The following is a 10,732-nucleotide window of genomic DNA, read 5'->3' as shown; positions in this document are numbered from 1 at the left end:
TATATATATATATATATATATATATATATATATATATATATATATATATATATATATATATATATATATATATATATATATATATATATATATATATATATGTATACATATATATATATATATATATGTATATGTGTATATGTATGTATGTATGTATGTATGTATGTATGTATGAAAAAGTTTTTCTTCCGTTTTAGGTAGGCAGTTCCCTCTGGGCCTGTGTGCCCAGTGGGAGCTGCCTCTCACCAAATCTGTGAAGGACGATCTACTATAGGGCAATTATGTAGCTGTTACCTGGTATTCATAGCAAGCAGGTATGTTTGAATTTATTGGTTGCTACCACACTAAAACCGTGGTTCCTTTGCTCGTGTTGCATTAACGAAAGCACATCCATCTCATAGTGTTTTTCTTCTCCACTTGGATATGTTTCTCTCCTTGACCCATCTGAACTCTTCATACACATTCTGTGGCATTCTCCCCTGTTTTGTTTTCTTTATTTTTGTGAAAATTGTATGTTCAAAATCCATAAGAGGAATTCTGGCTATTTTTTAAAAGAAAAAATGTCTGTTAAAACATTTTTTTGTTGTAAAAAATATTTATTATGTGAAGCTCTATTATTTTATGATATTTATTGCAAGAGACAGTCTTAAATTTACTCATGTCTGAATATAACAAAATATCAAATACTTACTGAAAAATTAAAGGGTGGCACAAAAGAAAACTATGTTAACTTTAATGCAGAAAATATATTAATTAATGAAAAAACAGTACTGTCTGGTGTCTTGATTGAGCTGCTGACCAACCGTAACCTGCCTGAGGAATGAAAGATCTGACTGATGGCTGACTTTAAGGGTTAAAAGTTTGAGTTCAATGGTAAACAGAAAATCACTGTGTGTGTGTGTGTGTGTGTGTGTGTGTGTGTGTGTGTGTGTGTGTGTGTGTGTGTGTGTGTGTGTGTGTGTGTGTGTGTGTGTGTGTGTGTGTGTGTGTGTGTGTGTGTGTGTGTGTATATATATATATATATATATGTTCATGCTGGGTGTGGAATTCCTGCTAAAAATGTTGAGCAGTGAGTAGAAACAGCTTGTATCTCCAAATGTGACTGTTTACATTCTTGGAGGGCTTCTTTGCTGCGATTCTCCTCGCTAACCTTGAAAGCTAAACAATACAGGTCATTGACACGATTAGCCCTGAAGCTGCTAGCATCAACAGAGCCTCCACATTTCCATGAGTTATGCTCACAGGAAGTAACTCTCCTTCTAAACCCCCCACTCCACTCACCAGCCGACAAATCACCACAAAACTATGCACTGTAGTTCACTCCCTGGGCTTTAATGTGGCTAGATCGGGATGTTCCCAAACTCCCAAATGGTCTCCATATTGAGGAGCCCAACTGTGTGTGTGCCTTGAGAAATGAGAGCGACCATTACGAGTAGCCGGGCCACCTGTTCAAAGATAATAAACCAGGGCTATCAATGCTGGGCTTTTATGGCGTGGTTCCTGCACTAAAGGCAACGACAAGGGCAAATCCAGCCCCCACCCCAACCAACCAACCCCCCACCCACCCACCCCATTTGGCCGCCTCTTTTTGTCAGTGAATTTATCACTTGGGAAGTCCACTGACCCCCCACCCCTACTGACACCCACTCCCCCTTCCACCTCTGGGCCCCCAGGGGATGAGATCATCACTTTGGAAGTTGGTTGGTCAGCCAGAAATGCCAACAGTTGGGGAAACAAACTGTGACCAGGAATTTCTCTGGGACAAAGGGAAAAAAAACATACTGTGGCTTAGTTTTGGAAAACTGCAGGGTTGACAAGAAAGCAACACAAGCGTGTCTATAATCAGCTACATGTGACGGTGGTGCCCTTAGGTGCTGTGTGCAGCAGGCCTGGGATCTTTGGATTCAGAGTTTTGCTAAACGGAAATATGAACCTCTTGATTTAACATAATTGAACCCCATTAGTAAAAGCTGCAGCAGTATTGAGAAGTAAAAGGATCGGTACGAATACTTTACAGATAAGAAGCCAACAGTAAACATGAGCACAAAGGAAGTATCTTGTGGCTTTTGTCATTTAGCTGATCAGGCTTTCACTAGCATGCAGTCTTATTCCAGTTTGTCAGCAGTTTGCATTAAATTAACCATCCCACCAAATGGGCCTTCTGTACTTAATGTGCTTTTCCCCCCTTTTTTTTGGTGAAATGTACCTTTTGTTGCCCTGAATAGTTAAGAGTGGATTAGCGATTTGTCAATTTCCTGTTACCTTTCAGAGCTGCAATTCAAGCCCCATTTGCTCCTGGCTCCTGGATGATAGCAGACAATAGGAGGCATTTTTTCAGGTTTCACTTTAGTTCCCCTGTACAGATGAACAGGAAGACAGTGTTTACTTGATATTTTCCAGCCTAAGCCAAATAAGGAAACTGATCCTACTCCCACCATTTCCAGAACTGGCCTCTGTTAAGTCCTTAACATGTCTCTTAAATCTCTGATATAATCTGTGGAGGTGTCTAAAATAACATCTTAAGGCTTGTGAGTTGTTTCTTTAACTTTTCAGTCCCCCTTGCCACGTAAACTGCACTTTAACTGCGTCACATGTTCCTCATCACGGGACTACCACTCCACTGTGAAAAAAGTCAGTATTAAGTAATTTAATGATATACATGGTCATAACGTCCCCCTCCTCCTCCTCCTCTTTGCACTTGTTTCAGAGTAAATTTAGCTGCTCCACACACCCACGTAATGCTATTTGGAGTTGTCAGGCTTGGCGGGTCCCTTGGTGTAGCTTTGTTTTTTTTTGGGGCAATACAAGTGCAAACACGCATGACTACCAAGTGAGTCATGGTGGAACCTCCAACCCACACATCCTACAGGGGCAGTCCTGTTCTTAGCCAGGGCACCGCTGCAGGCAGAGCCGCGATGGAGCAGGATACTCTATAAACAGGCATCCTCCTCCACAGCATTCATCACCAAAAGGCCTGCTTCAGCTTTCCTCCGCCTCCTCATCTGGTTTTCATTATTTCCTCTCATGGCATATAAATAGAAATTAGCAATCAGGGGAAACGTGGGGGTGGTGGATTTTGGAGAGGAAGGCAGCTGTTTTGGACTTCAGCGTGATGACCAAAGTTTATAAAAGTTATCTCCTCAGACATTTGGTTTTGGATGATCTTGATGTGCTGGAGCGACATGTGAGAGTTGATGTTTTCAGAAACCACTCCAACATCCACACTCGGCCTCCACAGGATTAAAATGACATTGAAAAAATATTAGATAGCCATAAAACATTTGAGTACAGGTCCTGATAAAGTCACTGCTATAAAAAATACAGTATACTGCTTTTGTCTTGGGGAAAAAAAAAATACTTGTATATATACAAAATGTAAACATCTTCATACATAAGAAAAGCAGCCTTGTGTTTGCCTCAACTACCATGCATTTCAGCGTTTACATAATAGGTTTTGAAAGGGTTTGGTTTGGAGAATGTTCCCAACCCACAGAGAAACATGTAATCCTTCAATTTAACTTAAAACGTGAAAATCCCCCAAACTTGGAGATATGTTATTTTCACCTAACAGAGATTATATTATAAAGACTGTTTTTGGTTTGACAACAGAAAAGGCCAACAGTTTTCGCGGCTTCAAGCGAGGTCCAAGCAGCCATCATTTGAAGATTGTAACTCTGCTTGACTTCTACTACAGTGGTACAGAACTGCTTTGTGCAGGACGTAGATCTAGAAAATCTCATGGAAGGAAGGATGTCCTGAAAGATTAGATAAGTCCTTACAAATACAAATGAACTTGACTGCAGCAGTTCAGTAGCTGGACAAACTCTTCTCTCTTCTCATTTAAGGGTTAGTCAGAAAAAATAACTAAATGACTTCCTTATCTAGCTAGCATGTAGATACTCTACATGGTAGATAAGTTTTGAGGTAGTTTCCTTTGAGAATTCTGCCTCCACACCAAAACAATAAACGTGAATGGGATTTAGTTTTGTGGTGCTGCTCACTGCATTCGCATCTTTTTTCAAAGTGCCTTTCCAGGAATGTTGTCCTGGTTACTATGGATAATTTACCTCCCTGTCAGCAGTTTTCATGTGGAAATACTTTCTACTTTTTGAAGAGATAGTCCACATGAAAATCTGTTGACAGTGAGTCTGTAGATAATTCAAATAACTGGAACATTGTTTTCTGGAAACACATGTTGTTGTTCAGTGTTGAAATGTAATTTTCAGCGTTTCAAACAGCACAAACAAATTTCAAATGGATCATCTTGTGCTTGAGTGGAGTCAGGAGTTTCAGTGTCCAATATTTTAAAACCAAATCAAATCAGGTAAGAGAGTTTTTTTGCACTTTTAGATGAACGTCTGCTGGAGAAAATTACTTTTAGATACTACTGGCTGCTTCCTGTTTGTCAGTTTGCGTCAGTGGTCCTTTAGCGGCCTCTTTTCTCCTCAGGAGCCATAAAGGGCCTGTAGGGATGACTGTGTTTTATCAGGTGTCAAGGGCCATTCGAGATGGAGGTGTTTCATTGGGGCTTGAGCCTCTTAAGCATTTGCTCCTGGGTACACACACGCCCACGCACCGGAACTGTGGTGTAAAACTTTCACACCCCCCACTCCTAACCTGCTATGTGTCTATGCAGCGTTACTAGCCATCTGATACCACATTCTTCTCCAAGCCTCCTTCCTGTCTCTTGCCTTTGTCTGTCATTTTATGCACAAAGGCCATTTTGGAGGATGATGAGAAAGAGGAGGAGGAGGCCCACGGATCAATACAACACACAACCCTCGGCAATCATTCAGTTGGCTCCTTTTTTGTAATTAACGACCAGGCGTTATTTCAGCTACAGATGAAAATTGCTCTTGATCAAAGACTCCTATTTCATCAGCGTGATTGACTCATCATCAGTATTCAAAGTGTCACTTCCTTCTTGCAAAGTTAGCGCAAAAAGCCTTTGCCAGCTCTCACAGGCCCCAATAGACTAGCTAGTGATTTTGTTTTCTGCTTGCTAATTAAATCAGCGGGTGTTTGTCTCAGTGTTGCTCTTATTGGAGACTGATGCTGGAAAACAGCCAGTTGTCAAGAGTCGTTAGATTTAATCTCCAAATATGATTAGAATGGTTCAAGAGATACCAAAAGACCATAATTTATAGTAGGGGACATTTCAAAAATGATAATAACATCAGAAAATGACAAAAAAAACAGAGCCGCCCATACATAAAAATCACCTTATATAAAATACATTATCTGAAAAGTCCATAAGACGCCTTCATTGTGGAGATTTTTTAGACATATACACTGATACAAACATTCTTTCTGATACATACATATTGTCACGTCTCTCTTAACCCTCTTAAACTATCCCCTGAGCTGCTTCAACTTATTCTCACATAGACTGACCATGACAAGATCACGTCCTTGTTCCTCTTTTCGAAGCCTCAGGGGATAGTTTTGTGTTTGCTGCTGCATTCCAGGCCCCCTACAACCACTTTTGTTCTGTTTTTCCCTTTGATAGCTCAACCAAGGACAACAAAAAGCATCACACATGCACATTAGATAGATAGCGAGAATGATAGATATAGATGGATTGAAAGATAGATAGATGTTTCTTTGCGAGGAAGAGGAGGAAGCTTGCTCTTTCCTAATCCACCCTTTCCTCCCCCTTCATACCCTTTTTTTGAGATTGGACTACGCATCCAGACAGATGGTTCCCGTCTGCTGGCTTTTTTTCAATTCACTTCCTCTCCACACAGACAGCAACCCTTCCCCCCCCTCTGCTCTCTCCCGTCCTTCCCTCTCCCTCTCTCTCTCTCTCTCTCTCTTTCTCCCCCCTCCAACGGCTGCTCTGTTATGTGGCCAGAAATAATCTTTTATTGCCCAGTTGTTCGGAAGTGACCTCCTGCCCTTGATTAGATAGGGCCAAGTCCTATCACACGATTGTGTTTGAGCTGGTAAGCTGACCACCCCCCCCCCCCCCCACACACACACACACACCATACTAGCCCCCTCCCACCCCACACCAGCCCCATCCTATTTCCAACCCCCTGTCCCTCTCTCACTGCCGGGGCCTTGGTGATCCTGTGTGAGGGGACAACAATGGGGGGCTTTAGTAGTCCTGTCCGGCTCGTCTCAGCTGGGGGGCAACAGGGTGGGGGTCATGAGGGACTTTCTTTTTTTTTCCCATCAGTCAGCCAGTCACTGGGTGGAAGTTGCAACCCTACCCTCCCTCCACACCATTGCCCCCAAAGCCTCCATCCCACACCCAGTACGATAGTCATGGTGCGTTCCAGTTGAACCGAGAAGTTGGAATTTCCAAGTTCCCAGTCAGAAATGTCAACTGAAATGCTCGCAACTCAGACAGTCCAGCAAATCTCATCAACCCCGACGTCACAATCCAACATGGCTGCTCCGAGCAACAACAGTGTTTTTAAATTAAATCAGCCGTACACCCAGTACTGTATGTATTCTATTTGTGGACATGTTGCTACTGTGTTTGCATGTGCAAAATACCATAAAATGAGTTGTTGTCAACTGGTATTGCTAACAATGGCTGACCTGGCTAGAGTCCCCCTACCCACGTTTTCCAACTTGTAATTGGAATGCGGTCCACTGGGGTATGACGTCATTCCCAGTTCCGACATCTGACTTTCGATATAAATGGAACGCAGCATTAACCTGCCATTAACCTGTCAGTTTGCTCACCCTTCGACCCTCCAAACAATACTCCTCCTTCTTTTTCTGATGACCCCCCCACCCTCACCTCCCCAGACACAGATAGATAGGCTTAGGGCCCTATCTTGCACCCAGCGCAATTGCCTTTGTACACCGACGCATGTATCATTCCTATTTTGCACCCGACGCACAGCGGACTTTTCCCTCCACAGACGCACGTCGGTAAATTAGGGAATGTATTTGCGCTCCCGGGGGCGGTTCAGCGAAAAAGGAGGCGTGTTCTGGCGCAAACGTTATTGGTGCTATTTTGCAGTTTCAGAAAACAATTCCGCCACTGACCAGGAAAAACCTGGTCTAAAGTCAGTGGCGCTAGTCTAAAGTCAGTAGCGCGTTATTCAGATGCTATTTTAGGGGTGCATGCTTGGCCATAATGTAGCGTGTGCACAACACGCATACACTTCTCTCATCTAAACCGACGCAGCAGTTTCCAATTTTTGCAAACCATACATAATTACAAAGAAAAATATTACTGAAAATGCGCTTCAGGTGTTTGGATAGATCAGGAGGAACTTTACAGTACAGTCCTCAAAAAGTCGCAGCATTCTTTGTGGCTTGTTGTGTTTTACACAACATTTCCATGAATCATGGATGTGTTGATGACATAAATGAGGAAATATTAGAGGACTTAAGGAGACGTGATGTTGAACAACGGCGGGATCTGGTCCGGGAGTAATGCGCGATGTGCTCCTGGTGGAGCGGGTGGACGGAGATGGAGTGGGGGGGAGGAGGAAGGGGCACAACAGGAGCAGGTGGTGCGTTTGGAGGCCCACGCTTCATGGCTCCATCCTCTCCAGACTTGAGGAGATGCGCCCGATAGGCCGCAGCAACATCGCCACCAAGACAAGACATTTATTACTTTGCCGCATCCCGGACAGCTCCACTGGCGTGCGCCAGGCAAATCTGCCGTTATAATAGCAATCCGCCATGGAACAAGCGCGCCTGCTCTTAAAGGGAATGTGAGATGACGCTCTGATTGGTTTATTGCATGTTACGCCCATACCACACCTAGCTATATTTGGTCTTTGTGAGTTTTCGATCAGGCTGGTTTCGATCCTGATAAAGACCCATGTTCCCTACAAATCTTCAGGTCTGGTGCAGATTCTAACTTTTTAGGGGTCCAAGCCCGAAGGGGCATGGAAACCACGTGTTGCAAGGCAACGCGGTTCACAGCTCCAACGGAGTGTGGAACCCTATTGTTTTTCTAAGGATTTTTCATTATTTTTATTTTCCATTATTCTTCCCCGCCTAAAACTCCGACTGCAGCCTAAACCGTACATGGTGGGGGTTTGCCATTTTCAGGACTGGTCCAAAACCCCGCAAGGACCTCAGGCGCAAAAATTGACCCATTTCCACCACTAGGTGGCCAAATCGGAGGCGGATGGCATCGGAGGCTTGGGCCCCGTCATAACTGCTTGCAGTTTTAGTTTTTATTTTCCATTATTCTTCTCCGCCTAAAACTCCGACTGCAGCCTAAACCGTACATGGTGGGGGGGTTGCAATTTTCAGGACTGGTCCAAAACCCTGCAAGGACCTCAGGCGCAAAAATGGACCCATTTCCACCTCTAGGTGGCGCTATAGCAGACAAAAACGCGTTTGGCCCTATAACTCCCACACCGTACACCCGACATTCAAAAACCATACATCCACGCGTTCCCTGGATCCAACTGAATCACGTGATATAGGCCACGCCCATTTCCGCCTAGACTCCTAGAAATCGCGATTTATCAAAAACCTACTTTTTTGAACTCCTCCTAGACCGTGCGACCGATCTGCACGAAACTTGGAACCTAGCATCCCCAGACTGACCTGACAAAAAGTTATAAAAGGAATTTTTGTATGATAAAAATTGCGCATATAACGCAAAAACTAATTTATGTAGCTAACTATGAAAACACCAACTTTGTCATATCTCAGCCAAAATAAATGCTATAAACGCCAAACTTTAGATTATTCTTTGCCATGACCCTCCGGAGGTGCCCCATGCGTTTTACGAAAATGGGTCACTAGGGGGCGCTACAACTACAAAAAGTATTTATCTCATGAACGGCTCATCCAAATTATACAAAATTTGATAATGGGCCATGGACCACACCCACCAAAAATTACACATGTGGACCACTAGGTGGCGCTGTAATGTTTTTTTGTCTTTAACTCCCACATTACACATCTCACATTGGAAATTTTTACATCCACATGTTCCTTTAATCAAGCTGAATTACCTGATATAGACCAACCCCATTTCCGCGCAAAAGTTTTTCCGCAATATCGTATGGTAGATAGCATCTCCAGCTGGACGTGACAAAAAGTTAATGAAGGACTTTTGTTACATTAAAGTATGCGCATTTGACAACAAAACAAATTTTCCTAGCTAGCTACCACACACATATCATATCATATCTCGGCCAAATTAAATGTTATTAGAAAATAACTTGAGGTCCTTGTTCAACATCTGACGCTGATACTCTGTACCAAATTTGGCGAAGATCGGCCTTTAGGGGGCGCTATAAGCAACATAAAAGTGTTTTGCCCTGTTAATCAATGTTAATGGAATATTTGCAATGGAAATGTATCAAAGACCTTGCAGCTCACACTTTACCTCCTACCGTTACGGTTTGGTTTTCGCTTTCGCGTGCTCCCCTGGTGTTATATACAATAAACAAACTTCTTAACCCACCTGACAAAGTTTCTACAACCTTCACAGTGGACAAATGTAACTCTTTTCTCCCACTTTTTCAATCCAAAATCAACAACATTCATATACCCTGATACCGTGCAATTAAACATTGCAGTTGGTGCTAAGTGGAGAGTCTGTCATAGTGTGATTGGGTATGTTGGTGGCATTGATACTTAATTTCCCACGAAGGTGATTGCGGTTACGTGTCAGTTAAACTTCTCATCTCCAATCCTATCTGTATTTGTGAGAAGTGGCGCTGTCCTGAGTTGAAAGCCTACTTTACGGCTTTATTATCGAGTTAATAGGCACGTGTGTTCTTGTCGGCCGCTGTCCCTTTCCTAAGGTTTTGAAATGCAAACAACTTTTGACTACTTTTTTTTTTTTTTTTTTTGAACGACGTGCGCCTGTGACCACCCACGGAGGAATACATCAATCGGCGCCTATGACACCATTTACAAAAACCTGACCACCTCCCCTGCTCTTTCAACCACCACACCTGCCGGTACCTCCACCCTCTAAGTCACTCTCTCGTTTCTCTCTGCTGTCCCCTGTGGTCAGGGGGGTTAAGAAGTTTGTTTATAGTAGAGAATTGTTAAAAGTAGTCTGTACATGCATGGAGATGAACTGTTAACCACTACATTTGCAACGGCAGAGTACCGCAGACCTCGTGCATCAAACCTCTCGATATTCACCAACGTTTGCCCCCCCTACGTAATGCTTCGGGTCCCGCATTGGCGTAGCTTCGTGGGTCATCGGGGGCGACTGGCGTGGCTCCCCGGGGCATCGAGGACGACTGGCATTGGAGGCAAATGGCATCAGATGCGATTGGCATCGGAGGCGAATGGCATCGAAGGCTTGGGCCCCGTCATAACTGCTTGCAGTTCTAGTTTTTCTTTTGTTTTCTACCTGGTTTGGAATCAGTTTTGGGACCAACATAAGTATACGAATTTTACTAAAAAATATGATTTGAATCTGCCTGTATAGATAATTAAGAGTAACCTCCCATATAACCTTTGATATAAGCTTTGTGCGCTCCTAATCTCTCATAAACTATTTTCAGAAAGGGTTTCATGTTTCCTTAGAAAGTCACATCACATACAGCCTACCTTAGATCAGTTTGACACTTTCAGTTCAACTTTATTTGAATGGGACCTTCATACAGCCTGCTAATGACTTACAGGTGACTGACAAACTAATTCAATCAGGAGACACTTCAGTGCAGATATGCAAAGATTTATTGTACATAAACATAATATGAAATCTACTGAGTCTTTGGGGATTATTACTCCATCATTAAAAATATTTGAAAGGGGTATAAAAACCAGACATATT

This window comes from Perca flavescens, chromosome 10 (genome assembly GCF_004354835.1).
Source record: "Perca flavescens isolate YP-PL-M2 chromosome 10, PFLA_1.0, whole genome shotgun sequence".
Taxonomy (NCBI): Eukaryota; Metazoa; Chordata; class Actinopteri; order Perciformes; family Percidae; genus Perca; species Perca flavescens.
Note: the sequence above shows the minus strand (reverse complement) of the source record.